At 42.6% G+C, this 15508-nt stretch overlaps 1 protein-coding gene across 1 annotated transcript in view; it reads right to left on the reverse strand.

Annotated features, from left to right (window-relative positions):
• Nucleotides 1-15508, reverse strand: part of HUWE1 (HECT, UBA and WWE domain containing E3 ubiquitin protein ligase 1) — a 1134422-nt gene that overhangs the window by 875251 nt on the left and 243663 nt on the right. The gene's annotated exons all lie outside the window — the stretch shown is intronic.

Here is a 15508-nt window from a genome sequence, read left to right on the forward strand (position 1 = left end):
GTCCAACCATGTCCAAATAAAGTATGACCCCCATGGACTGGCCCAGACCTTACATGCCACACACCCCTCACTCAGCAATGTGTGGGGCATCAGAAAATATTTCCATTTAACTTTTTCTGCTGCCCTTCTTTATAATTATTCTTATGAAATTGCTGCATGTTATAAATTAATAAATAATCTTCCTACTGATGAGAGAGAGTGAGAGAGAGAGAGAGAAAGAGAGAATCATCATCCAGACCTCCCTTCCCACCCTAGGGTAGAGTGAGAAGTAGCAATGTCCAGACAGCCCAAGTTTGCCCAATCCAATGGGCCACACAAATTCACTCATCATTTAAGCCCCCGGAATCCTGGCTCTATCGGATATGCCGAAAAAATTCACCACATTCTGTTGCTTCACACAAACATATCAGATTGAGTCAATGCGGACGCTGTCACATTAAAAAGGGGTGCCAAATCCCTGTTCTTGCACTTCTTATCACAACACTCATCCAGCCTGCTCGATATCTTGTCAGTCCCCTAGCCTCACCGACTTCCTAACCTCTCTTTCTCACACACTCATCCACCATATCCCTCCACCTTCTTCTTGGCCTGCCTCACCTCCTCCCTCTTTCAAATTCACTAAGATATACCTTTTTCACTACTCTATTGTTATCCATTCTCTCCACATGACCATACCATCTCAGTACACTCTCTTTGATTCTGGTGTCCACAGACTTCCTCACTCTGTATCTTTCAAGTTATCACAGTATTTCGTATCCTATCCACTCTCTGTGCTCCACATACATTCCTTAGCAGTCCCATCTCCACTGCTCTCACTCCTGACTTCTCATTTTCATGCCACACCATAGTCTCACACCCATATGTAAATGTTGGAACTAACGCTCCTTCATGTAAGCCTCGCACAGCTGCAACACTCAAGCCTCTGTATCTTATGAAGGCCTTCATAGTACCAGCTACTTTCCTTCTTTGTGTCACTCTACTTTCCACTTCTTTTGCAAATTTTCCTCTCTTTTCTATCACTGTATCCAGGTATTTGAACTCTCACTAATTCCAGTCTCTCTCCATTCACTATAACATCACACTGGGAGTCACCTTGTCTCTTCTGGGAGTCACCTTCTTTCTTGATTACCATCACTTTACTCTTTTCTACACTAAACTCTCAAGGAACGACGCTAACAAATATCAGCAAAACTCTGCACTAGTCTATCAAGTTCTTGTCCAGTATTTGAAAGTAGTATTGCATCATCTGCATACAACAAATCTGAGATATTCCATCCATCATCATTCATTACCAACATCAACCCTCTCTCCATAATTCTTGTTTCTACTGCTCTCATCACCCCATCCATATATGAGGTGCTCTGAGCCAGAGGGGCGACTGTGCGTTTTGCTTATTTTCTGTAATTAGTTGTTAAACTTTGACATGGCTAATTATACAATGGTAAAATATACTTAAATGCATTTTATTGCTTAGCTTGAAAGTGCTAGCCAAGACAATTAAAATGGTGGTAAACATGACATGTTTAAAGTATATTACAGGTTGGTAATTAGATGTCAAAGCAAATAAGCAAAATGCACCATCGCCCCTCTGGTTCGGAGCGCCTCATATACTGTATACTGAACAACCATGAGGACGTCACACAACCTTGTCACAAGCCCACATTGATTGCGAACCACTTACTTAGATGCCCATTTACCCTTACACATGCCTCAGTACCATTAACCCCTACACCGCGGGGTTGTTTTTGCACTCCTTGCACATCCTGCGGACATTCGTACTCTGACTGACTTTTTAAAAATATTTGCCAAAAATCATTTATTAGTCCTAGAATATTATAATTACATATGCACATGGCACATACCTTCAGCTTTCCCCTGGGATGTTTGTTGAGCCTTCGTCGACTACCGTAGGACTTGTGGAGATTTCTGAAGTTGGGTAATGAAGTCTACACTTTACACTTCCTGATACCCCGTAATATGGTTACCACTGCCTGATATTATAACTACAAACACTATTCTATGAATTTCAAGTAGTTTGAAATCCACATTATTTAAAAAAACACACACACACACACACACACACTGTGAATGCAATGTAAATTACGAGCGCATACGAGCTTTCCTCCCGTGCTCATTCCCCGATGGTATTCTGAGGCGGAGCTGTCATTTATTATTTATAAACACTCTCACACTTTATATTCCTAGTACTTTATTACACTTATTTATTTATATATACAATATTCATCTATAAGTTTCTTTCAGTACTAGTAGTTTATTTTCACTCCAGGCATTCACTTTCTTGTCCTGTATACTAGCGTTGAGAGAGAATCTGTCACTTTCACTTTCATTACCCCAAGTATTTATACATGCTAGAGTGAAACTTTCACTTTCATTACACCTAATATATATACTCGTTTTCTTATATTACTACTCATTTACATTCTCTATTTTATTTACATTTCTATTTTATTTACACTATGTTATGCACTGTCACTTGCAGTAACTTTTCCACTGTTCACTTATATTTACATTCATTGCTTTCACTTGCTGTTTACACATTATTTACATTTCCACTTGCACTGTTTTAGTCACCAGAAAGATCGAAGTCACTGTCCATCATTTTCATTGATAAATTAGCCAGTTCACGTTCCACAGCAGCCACTTAGCCCTTTACCCTTTTCCACACGAGGTTTAGTAGGGGTAGAGGTCACAGGGCCCTTTGCATGGGGCTAAAAAGCAGCGAAATTGGACAGGCGCAAATCCGATGTGGTTTCACCTTGAAAGACGACAGTAAACTGAATGTTGTTGCCTGGGTGCAGTGAAGGGATGCCAATGTCAGCGTGGTGACAGCTGGTAATACAATATATACGCTATGAAATGATTGGCAGGAAACCTAGACAATACATAATAAATTTGGTAGTTCCAGGTGAATGTAAATATCACTTAGGCTTCTCCCTTCCTTTCTTATATATATTTTTATTATGAGAACAGGTCATACGGCATATTTCAAGGGGAAATAAACAGGGAAAATTAGTGAACGAGTGCACGTGAGGTGTTCTATCTATCTATCTATCTATAGGCCGACGCCCTAATCCCGCAAAGGGTGGCCGCAGACAAAACGCCTCCAAGTCACTCTGTCACCCACCATTTGACTCCCCTCCCCCCAACTCACCCCCCCCCTCCCTCATATACCTCTCAACTCCATCCCTCCACCTCATCCTCGGTCTATCCCTCCCTCTCCCTCCCTCCACCTCACCTACATACACCCTCTTAGTCAGTCTTTCATTCTCCATCCTCTCCACATGTCCAAACCACCTCAGTGTATTTCTCCTAATCTTTTCAACCACATCCACATCTACCCCACAATGTTCCTTCACTTCTTCATTCGTCAACCTGTCCCTCCATGTCACTCCACATGCTCCTCTCAAGTAACTCATTTCCACTGCTCTCACTCTTGACTTGTTCCCCTCTTGCAAGGTCCACGCCTCGCTTCCATACGTCAGGGTAGGGATCACAATACCATCATGCAGTGACTTCTTAACTTCCATACTCACCTCCCTATTTCTCATCACTGCTTTCAGTGTGCCAACAACCTTTCTTCCCTGCTGTACCCTTTCACGTACTTCATCCCCCAAAGTTCCATCCTTACTCATCACACTACCCAAGTACTTGAATGCACTCACATTTTCCATATCCTCACCATCCAACCTCACTGCACACTCTGTGACTTCATTCCTCTCAAACACCATAACTTTACTTTTGTTTACATTAACTTTCAGCTTCCTCCTCCTACACACTGTCCCAAATTCATTCACCAAACCTTGCAACTCCCATTCATCTTCACTCAACAATACTGTATCATCAGCAAACAGCAACACCGGAAGCTTCCAAATCTCACCCTCATTCATTAGGGCCACCCCCACATCCACTGCCCTACCTCGTACCTCCTTTACGACCCCATCCATATATATATTAAACAGCCATGGAGACATTACACACCCCTGTTTCAGTCCCACATTGAGATCAAAGAACTCACTCAGCTCACCTCACGTGAGGTGTTGCCAGGTGATAATTAGCCCATTCCAGATGTATGGCAGTATCAATTACCTTTTCTCTTTCTTTTATATATTATTTTGTATAAGAATAGGACAAAGGGCACATTTCAATGGATAAAATGAGTGGAAAAATCCGTCCAGCATTTGTGTAGCGCAACGCAGCTGGTCAGGTGGGAGGAGAAGGTAATGGAGGGGAGGTATGGTGAGGGGGAGTCAAGGACAGGAGAAAAATGGCTAAATTGTCAACAGTGGATGGGAGTACAGGTGACATTAGCAGAACTGAGTACAGCTTGACACTGGTAGTATTGATAGATGATACAAGCCACCACTTGAAAGCCCGGGCGAATTCAAAATAACACAGAATCACAAAAGTGACGCCCCACAGTGTGATCCCTTGCTCCCGAACGTCATGAAAATGACGCCCCGCGGTTAAGGGGTTAAAAACTCTTGACAGCACCTAGCAGCTTACCATCTACACCATACATGTGCGAAACCTTCAGCAGTCCTTCTCTGTCTACTTTGCCGTATGCTTTTTTAAGATCCATAAATGCCATAAACACCTTATAGTCCTACTCACAAGCCCTCTCCACTATCTGTTTCACTGAAAATTTTTGATCCACACATCCTCTACCACTCCTGAAGGCACTCTGTTCATCACTCACTGGACTTCTGGTATCTCTCTTACTTTCTCTATAATAATTCACCCATATAACTTCCCTACCACACTCAACACACTTATGTCACAGTAAGTTTTGCACTCACTTCATTCACCTTTATTTTTGTACAATGGTACAATCACAGCCTTTTTCCACTTTGCTGGCACAGTTTCACTCATCCATTCCTTCTTACATATCTCCAACAAGCACTTCATTCTGCTCTCTCCACTACAGTTAATCATCTCTGCATACACCTCATCAACACCAGCTGCTTTCCCATTTTCAGCCGCTTCACAGCATTCTTCACCTGTGCAAGTGTCACGTGCCCTGGCACTGCATTCCTTCTCACACCCCCCCCAAACCAATCATGTTTACAGCTGCTCTGTTCTCTCTATTCCCATTCATCAGGCTTTCAAAATATTCATTCTATCTGGTCCTTACTTCATCCCCATGGGCTAATAATCAACCACTTACATCCTTCACACTTTCACATTTCTTTCCGCTGTCACTTCTACACTTCTGCAACTCTTTCCAGAACAACTTCCTATTTTCTGAGTAATTTGTATTAATTTTTCTTCCCAAATCACCACTTTACCTCCTCCTTTTTCCTCTTCACTAGCCTCTTTACCTGTTTCTTGCTCTCAGTATATTCAGTCTTTATTTCAACTGAACCACTGTCCTGTAACCACTCTAGCCACTTCTTCCTCTTTTCCTCCACTGCTCTCTTAACCTCTTCATCCCACCATGCCGTACCTTTCTTCCTTGTTGTTACTCCTGCCACACCACACACCGCTTTTGCATTCCTAACTAAGCAATCCCTATGTGCATTCCACAGGCTGTCCAGATCCATTTCAATGATTCTAACTCCTTCCCTACTTTGGTCAGTAATCATCTACCATTTCTATGATCTTCAGCTTCTCGACTTTCAGTCTTTCTCCCTGACTGCTCCTCTCTCTCTCTCCTGGTCCATCTCAATCCTCTCTGCTTGATCTTGTACACCACAATCATATGATCTAACAGACCTCCACATCGTCCTCTCATGGCCCTCATATCAGCAACCATTCCCAGCACTGACCTATCTATGAGAACATAATCAATCAAGCTCCTTTCAACACCATCCCTGTTCCCTCTATACCACTTATATTTATATGTATCTTTGTTTGAAATACGTGTTATAAACGCACAACCTCCTTTCCTGACACGTATCCTTCACTCACTTCCCATTACCATTTTTTCCTTTTACTCCATTACAACCCTTAATGTTATCCTCAGGACCAGTGCCGACTCTTCCATTCATATCACCCATTATGATCACTTAATAGTTCCTGGGCATTTCTCATACTGCTTCATCCAACTCATACTAAAATCTCTCTCTCACTCCTGTCATCACACCGCATACTCTACAATCACTTCCACTTTCACCTTCTCAAACTTGAACATGACATACAAACAGTATATCTCAACCTGACACATTTGTAATCTATCATTCCACTCTGTCACACTTCATTCATTGACAAAGCAACTCCTTACTTGCATCTTCCTCGCCCATTCATGCCCGACCTTACACACTTTTCTCCCTCCCACTCCTCCACTTCACACCCTTTCATCATTGTTTCACACTATGTTATCATGGCATATCTCATACTCTTGAATGCATTCAACACTTCCACCCTATTACTCTCCTCATTCACACCTCTCACATTCCACATAGCCATGCGAATCTGCTCATTTGGTTGGGGCCCTGGGCAGGTATTGGGCCCTAAGAGGCTCTCCAAAATGTTTGCCATGATTAAGTGGTTTTAGATAGGTGAATCTGGGGGACACTTAACCCAGCCCAAAACCCTGGTTATGTGGTTACCAACCAGCGTACTAAATGGTTTCCTGGGTACAGGGAAACCAACTGGCTTGTCACGTAGTGTACAGACCATACAGCATCCCCACCGTGAGTGAGTGGATGATGGGTGCCCCCACCTACCACAAGGCCCCCCCCCCCACCTACCATATTTTATCATTCACTCATTTTTCAATGCAGATTTCTCACAGATATATTAACATTTTGCCAATGCTTGGTGAGAGGAAGTTGTACAGGATTTATTTAAGATGATTTTGGTTAAAAAATGACACTTCTAGCTCTACTGGCTAGATTTTTATGGCATACGGAACAGAGGTATCTTAAGGTCCTTGACCACACCTGGCCACTCTAATATCGCCTGGTTCAACACTGTAAAATGATTTCGATCATTTCATTCCCCTGCCCTTATTTTGTAACTGCATTGTTATGAAATTACTACATTACAAGTGAGTAAATTATCTTCCTAATGAAAGTTGAAAAAGAAAAAAATAAATTACCATATTTGTTCGTTCACTCATTTCTTCAATGCTGATTTTTTAGATATATAAACATTTTGTCGGTGTTTGTTGAATACTTACTGATTTAGAAACATTTTGTCAATGCTTGCTGAATACTTTACAACTTTCTCTCAACATGCAGAGGAAATGTTTATAGATCTGAGAGAAATCAGCACTGAATAAATGCGTGAACGATATAATATGATACCAGAAATTTATTCTCTCTCTCTTTTCATTCATTAGGAGGATCATTTATTAATTTATAACATGTAGCAATTGCATAACAATATAGTAATATATATGGGCAGGGGAGAAAGTTGAATAACGCAACCTAAAATTGGGCCGAAAAAATACCACAACCTATATGGTTGGACATAACCTGAGTTGAAAAAGTGCGAGTGGTTCGATATCACTTGGACGCGACCTGTGCCGAAAAGAGGCGAGCGGTTGAATTTTTTACTGAGCCCTCATATATCTGCTCAGCCAGAAAAACCAGGTTAGGCAACAACAACTACTTGTACAACTAGAGCATTGCTGTATGACTTGACAGCACTTAGGATCAGGCAGAAGGATGGAAGGAATAAGGAATAAGTGCTGTAGTTCCAGGGGGCATGAAAATTATCATTCAATTCTGAGTGAGAACAAAACCAGTAATCCCCTGATTATCCACCATAATTCCACCAAGATCCAGTCAGGTAATGAAATTTTTCAGATGTCCCAAACTACCCCCCTCCCCCTTGAACCACTCTACTGGGGTGAAAAACTCCTACAAAACCCTACACAGGTCTCTGTGTGAATACACAATGCCAGTGTCGATATCGATTTGCCAATGACCACCTTTATATATGGTATCCATTATGTAATTCTTACAAAACCACTCGTATTTCATGTTAATGTGATTTTCATAATTAAAAATGTGCTTCCTTTATGACTGCTGCACCACTGGCCTGTCTCATCCTTATCAAATGCTTGCTCAGTTACAAGCACTCAGAATACTTTTTTTTTGAGTTGAGATGCCTAAAAGGAAATGGACAGAGCTGACTTACAGTAGATGGAAATGAGCAGATCTAAAAGAAGGTGACTAGCTCATAAAAGTTACGCGACACAAAGAAGACACGCTGGCACCAAATGCAAGTGATGGCGGTGGTGGTGACAATGACGATGATGATGATGGCAACGACATGGTGGTGGTGGTGGTGGTGGTGGCAGCAGTGATGGTTGACGATGACAACGACGATGATAGTAATAATAATTCATTCATTCATTCATCATCCAATTCCACATTGCCCCATGAGGAGCGTAAGAGCCCGGAGCTAGGCAAGTTGATCCTGACATTTAAGATAAGAGTGACCAGCTTCACTCATCCCTGAGTGGCATTACGTGAGCAATAAACCCTAACCACCCCTTGGATATAAACCTACACAGGCTCAATCCAATTGGAGCGCTGTAATACTCACTAAACTACCAGTCGCCAAAATTTGGTTATGTGGTTACCACCCACCATAATAAATGGTTTCCTGGGGTACAGGAGACCATTTGGCTTGTCACTCAGTGTAAAGTCACCCACAGGAAGAAGGAAGAGGAAAGAATGTAATAATAATATAATAATAATAATAATAATAAATAATAACATGACCTTCTGTTTGTCAATAGCACTGGTTCTTCCTAAGGAATTCAGAAGCACTGGATGATCATTTACAATTACAGTGAATTTTCAAATATCCACTGGGACAGTATCCAGCCCAATGAAATATCCAGTGCAATTATCTTGGCTCCGTTAAAGCTATATCCGGCGATTTCATGCAACATCCGGCGCTGACACGGGACTTAACCAACCATCCAATGCAATATCTGGCACTGGGGGGGCTACACCAGCTCGTTAGTGGTAGCCAACCAGCACCAGGGGAAATCCTGGAACTCAGGAGCCAATGAAAATGTCCACTATGCCCCAGCAAATCAGAATCCACTGTAGGTGTGGCTTAACTGACAAGCCAAGAATACCATCGTGTTCTCGGTTTCTCCTGTGGATGTCGTAGTCAAGATACGCCCATGCGTTTCCTGCTCACCTGACCATGTGGTCACAAAACCCTGGTGCTTTGACTAATTCTGTGGTGTCTTATGTTCATGCCTCTCTATTCTACTGTACAGGTCTCCCTCGCTTTACGATCAGTATGCGTTCCAAGAAAGGCAATCGTAAACCGAAATATCGTACAGTGAACTTAAGGTTTAATGGGAAAAATAGGGATGTGTTCCTCGACTCATATATAAGAAACCCAACACTCAAACAGGTGATCTAATATGCAATAATAACGATGCTGTACGTACTGTAGTGCACCTGAATCACATATGAATGTTTCATTCATTCATTCATTGCCAGACGCCATGTATCCCAGATGGGGTGGCCAATGGCTTAGAGTTAATTGTTTTACAGGGAGGGGCACTAATCCTCCACCAACCCCACTTGACATGTAGGGATGCCAACAGCATCTGGTGTTCCCAGACAATCACCCATCCAAGTACTAACCAGACCCAACGTTGCTTAACTTCGCTGATCGGAATGTACATTTGCAAATATAAAGACACGAAACAGCATAAACAACATGAAATATAGTACAGTATGAAGAACAGGAAAAATAGTAATATCCTGAGCACTGACGCACTGAGTTTGTAAGCTGAACAAGCGTGCGGGTGAGACTGGGCAGTGATGCAGTTTCAGGACAATTTGCTGTCAGGTCAATTCACAGTCACAAAAATAACAAGATAATTCGCTGTCATTAATGAAGACAGCTATGGGTGACACTAGAATATAATTCAAAGGCGACTACAGTGAGGAAGAAACAAGTTAATTACTGACTAAAGGTGCAAAAAATAAATAATATCCAAATCCTATGCTATTGAACATAGACGTTGATGGATCCCCCTGAAATATAATTATTAAAGTATTGATTAATTAATAATAAGTATAATTATAGAATGACAGGCAATCGTTCATGTTTTGAAGGCGAACTGCCTGATGTTGAATTGACTTGATGGTGAATTGTCTCGGAGCCAGTGATGCTTGGCTGGCGGAAGCACGGGAAACTGTGTGCGCAGGGTGGGTATGCCACGCAACTCTCAGGTGATCTACCTGTGAGCAGGAGATTTCTCCACATTACAAATCGTAAATGCAGGGGAGCTCAATCGTAAACCGAATGATTGGTACTAAAAAAGAACGATCATGAATGCAAAATATCATAAAACGAAACATCGTACAATGAGGGAGACCTGTATTGCAAAGCTAATGGCCTGTCAGTGCTCATATCCTAGTGCTGTATTGTAACTGTTAAAATACACCTGTGCTGTGCTGTACTGTTTACAAGAGTGAACAACACAGTGCTGATTCTCTCTATCAATGCCAACACTTTGTGAGTACAGACAAAAGTACACTAAGTACAGTACTGTATTACTATACTGTATCATTACTATCTATTTTTCTATCCATCTATTGCCAGACGCCTTAATCCCTTATACGGGGTGGCCACAAACAAATCGCCTCCACGTCACCCTGTCACCCACCATTTCACTGCCCTGCTCCCAATTCACACCCCCTTCTCTCATATACCTCTCCACTCCATCCCTCATCCAATCCTATGTTGCCCCACGAGGAGCGTAGAAGCACGGGGCTGGGCAAGTTGGTCATGACGTTTAAGATGAGAGTGACCAGCCTCACTCATCCAAAAGTGGCATTACGTGAGCAATAAACCCCAACCACCCCTTGGATATAAATCTTCACCAGCTCAATCTGATTGGAACACCGTAATTACCCACTAAACCACCAGGCGCCAAAATTTGGTTATATGGTTACCACCCAGTGTAGCAAATGGTCTCCTGGTGTACAGGAAACCATTTGGCTTGTCAGTGTACAGTCACCCATAGGCAGAAGGAAGAGGAAAGAATGAGAAGAGAAAGACAAAATAGGGAGTGTAAAGTCACCTGTAGGCAGAAGGACGAGGAAAGAATGATGGAGAGAAACACAGAAGAGGATGGAAGGAGAGAAGGATGGAGGAGAGGAAAGGGCAGACACCTGACAGCAGCACTACTTTGAGTGAGTGGGTATATATATACATATATATATATATATATATATATATATATAAAACAGCAATTGAACGCTATAAACATTCATCAAAACATCTATCTATCTGTCTATCTATTGCCAGTCGCCTTAATCCCATAAGGGGTGGCCACAAACAAATCGCCTCCATGTCACCCTGTCCCCCACCATTTCACTGCCCTGCTCCCAACTCACACCCCCCTCTCTCATATCTCTCTCCACTTCATCCCTCCATCTCATCCTCTGCCTCCCCCTCCCTCTCCCACCCTCCACCTCACTCACACTCTCCTCATCAGTCTCTCACCCTCCATCCTCTCCACATGGCCAAACCACCATAGTGTGTTCCTCCTAATGCTTCTTATCACATCCACATCACAATATCTTTCCTCAAATTGTAGCTTCCTGAAAAGAGATAGGTTTTTTAGCTGCCCGTTAAAAGATTCAACAATTCAAATGCCTCATGAATATATATCTATATCTATCTATCTATCTACCTATAGCCTGACGCCCTAATCCCGCAAAGGGTGGCCACAGACAAAACACCTCAAAGTCGCTCTATCACCCACCTTTTGCCTACCCTCCCCCCAACTTACACCCCCCTCCCTCATATACCTCTCAACTCCATCCCTCCACCTCATCCTCGGTCTATCCCTCCCTCTTCCTCCCTCCACCTCACCTACATACACCGTCTTAGTCAGTCTTTCATTCTCCATTCTCTCCACATGTCTAAACCACCTCAGTGTATTTTTCCTAATCTTCTCAACCACAACCACTTCCACCCCACAACGTTCCTTCACTTCTTCATTTGTCAACCTGTACCTCCATGTTACTCCACAGGCTCCTCTCAAGTAACTCATTTCCACTGCCCTCACTCTTCACTTCTTCCCCTCTACCAAGATCCATGCCTCGCTTCCATTCGTCAGGGTAGGGATCACAATACTATCGTGCAGTGACTTCTTAACTTCCTTACTCACCTCCCTATTTCTCATCACTCCTTTCAGTGAACCAACAACCCTCCTTCCCTGCTGTACCCTTTCAAGCACTTCATCCCCCAAAGTTCCATCCTTACTCATCACACTACCCAAGTACTTGAATGCACTCACAATCTCCATATCCTCACCACCCAGCCTCACTGTGCATTCTGTGACTTCATTCCTCTCAAACACCATAACGTTACTCTTGTTTACATTAACTTTCAGATTCCTCTTCCTACACACTGTCCCAAATTCATTCACCAAACCTTGAAACTTCCATTCATATTCACTCAACAATGCTGTACCATCAGCAAACAGCAACACCGGAATCTTCCACATCTCACTCTCATTCATTACAGCCACCCCCACATCCACTGCCCTACCTTGCACTTCCTTTACAACCCCATCCATGTATATATTAAACAGCCATGGAGACATCACACAACCCTGTTGCAGTCCCACACTGAGATCAAAGAACTCACTCAGTTCACCATCCACTTGCACCGTAGCCCTAGCTCCTTCGCACATACTTTTCACAGCACTCAACAACTTCCCCTCCACTCCATATATTCTTAATACCTTCCACATACTTTGCCTATCTATTGTGTCATAAGCTTTCTCCAAGTCCATCAAGGCAGCATACACTTTCTTTCCCCTCTCTAGATACATCTTCACTAAACATTTTAGAAAATATCTGATCTACGCACCCTCTTCCCTGCCTAAATCCCCCTTGTTCTTCTCCAACTAGCTCCTCTGTCATATGCCTAACCCTATCAATGAGTATTCTACCATATATTTTTCCAGTCACACTAAGAAGGCAAATATCCCTATGGTCACCACATACTTCTCTCACCCCTTTTCCGTTGTATAAAGAAACAATTGTACCTGATTTCCAGTCCTCTGGAACCCTTCCCTCTTCCCGAACCAATCTACACAACTTCCATATCCACTCCACTACAATCTCACTCCCATACCTCAGCATTTCACCACACACTCCATCAATTCCTGAGGCCTTTCTCATCTTGATCTCTTCATTGCTTCCACTACTTCCGCCCTACTGATTTCTTCCTCCTTTCTCTCACCTCTTCTTCTCCCAGCCATTCCCAAACCACTTATACTCACACAGCTCTCACTCTCTACATTCAACAAATCCTCGAAGTGCTCCTTCCATCTCCTCAATTTCTCCCTCTTCTCCACCAACAATCTATTATTCCTATCTTTCACTCCCCTACTATTTCCCCTTTCACACTAACTTACTTTCTTTACCTCCTTCCAAAACAACTTCTTACTCTCTCTCCATTTCACACTCCGATTCCTCCCAAACTCTTCATCCACTTTCTTCTTACTCTCCTTCACCAATCGCTTCACCTCCCTTCTCCTGCTCACATATACCTCTCTCTTCTCTCTCTCATCTTCTCCCCTACCTCTACTCGTTAGCCATTCACCATATGCCTACTTCTTTTGTTCCACAGCTCGTTTCAACTCGTCATTCCACCATGATGTCCCTTGCACACCCCTGCATCTCCTCCTCATTCCACAAACTACCTCAAATGCTGTGCCTATCTCTCCCATGAATATCTTACAGATGTCTTCCACCCTTTCCATCTGCACTAACTCATACCTTCCCAATCTTTCTTCCACTATGCTCTCATACTCTGCCATTTTCTCACTATCTTGCAAATTCTCCACTCTGCTCAGAGGAGCTGTTTTCTCCTGTTTTCCCCTTCGTCTCCTCACCCACTTTCCTTGCAGCCTTACCTTGGCCATCACTAAGTGATGGTCTGAGAATCCATTTCCCCCACCCTTTTCACACACTTGCATCCAACACTTGTCTTCTCATTCGCTCATCGACATACATGTGGTCTATCACTTCCTCTCTTTCCACAAGTTCACCAGCCGTCCTCCTCATGACTCCATGTATACCTGTGAATCATCTTATGCCAAAAGTAGGTGCTGGCTATTGCCAACCCCTTACCAGCACACATGTCCACCAAAGCACTACCATTCCCATCTACTTCAGCTGGCACGCCCCACTGACCAACCACTCAATCCACTCGTACATTCCCAACTTTGTCATTCATGTCTTCAATCAAAAGAACTCTCTCGCATAATATAATGATAATAATAAAATGTCAAAACTTATTTTGACATTATTATTATTATTATCATTATTATTATTGTCAACAATAACCAGTACATGTTATATATAAATACAGGTATATTCTTTCAGGGGTTAAAGGTTTTGTCCAGTAAGTAGGAGTGGAATGCAGCCTCCACCAATTTAGAATGTTTTGTTTGTCCGATCAGCTGATGGACAAGCTTTTTTCCCATTCGATACATATCTCGCAAAATTACCTAAGCAAACACAAAGAACTAATTTTAAAGAAATAAAAATTAGATAATGGGACAAAGGCACAAAGAAAAAAAAATGCACAAAGAAAAAAAAAAAAAAATCTATCTGTTGTTAAACAATACCACATAATGCTTATTCATTATCAGACGGATTTTTCATTATCAAGTCGACCCTGATCTGGTAATGAAAAATACCAAATGTCAAGTTGCTCAACATTTGGTGGGGACCCCTTCTGATGGGAGGCCCCATGGGCCCACCCCTGAGTCTGGCCCTGCCTACATTCCTTCCTCATTAATCTGCCTATGGGTGACTTTACACTCCCTCTTCTGTCTTTCTTTCCTTCATTCTTTCCACTTCCTACTGCCTGTGGGTGACTCTACATATAGAGACAAGCCAAATGGTTTCCTGTACAGTAAACTCACATTTGGCGAGTATGGGATTGTACACAACACACTAATTTGGCGACAGAATTCTCACATCTGGCGAGTTGTTTATACAGAGATAGCCCAAAATCATGATTAATCCAGTGGAAACAAAAAACAAGTACTGTACTGTTAGACAGATGTATTTACCAGTAAATGTACACTTTACATAGCAGAAAGACCTTACCAATTCGATTCATACTCCTCCAGCTTGTTTCTGTTTTTTTCTGACTAATTTCAGTTTGGTAAATTACCAGTACTTTTTCTTCCCGAAAAATTTCGTCCCTGTTATTAACCCTTTAACCGCGGGTGTCATTCCAGAATGACATTGCAAAAACTGGACCAAACCGCGGGTGTCATTCTGGAATGTTTGTGAATATTTTGAATACCGCGCGTTTTTTCCACGCACCAATTGTTACAAGGGAGAGTAGCTATTAAGTTCTTTCACTCCAGCCGACCCCCAACTCCCTCCTCCCACCCCCCGGGCCCCCACATCCCACCCCCAGGGCCCCCCACCCCACCCCTGACCAAACACGCATCAGTATCTGTCCAGCTTTGTGAGTGACAACAGCGCTGATGTGGCAGTGAAGTGTGGGCAATTACAGT

Source organism: Coenobita brevimanus, chromosome 55, assembly GCF_032717465.1.
Source record: "Coenobita brevimanus isolate Jiangsu-jjx chromosome 55, ASM3271746v2, whole genome shotgun sequence".
Lineage (NCBI taxonomy): Eukaryota > Metazoa > Arthropoda > Malacostraca > Decapoda > Coenobitidae > Coenobita > Coenobita brevimanus.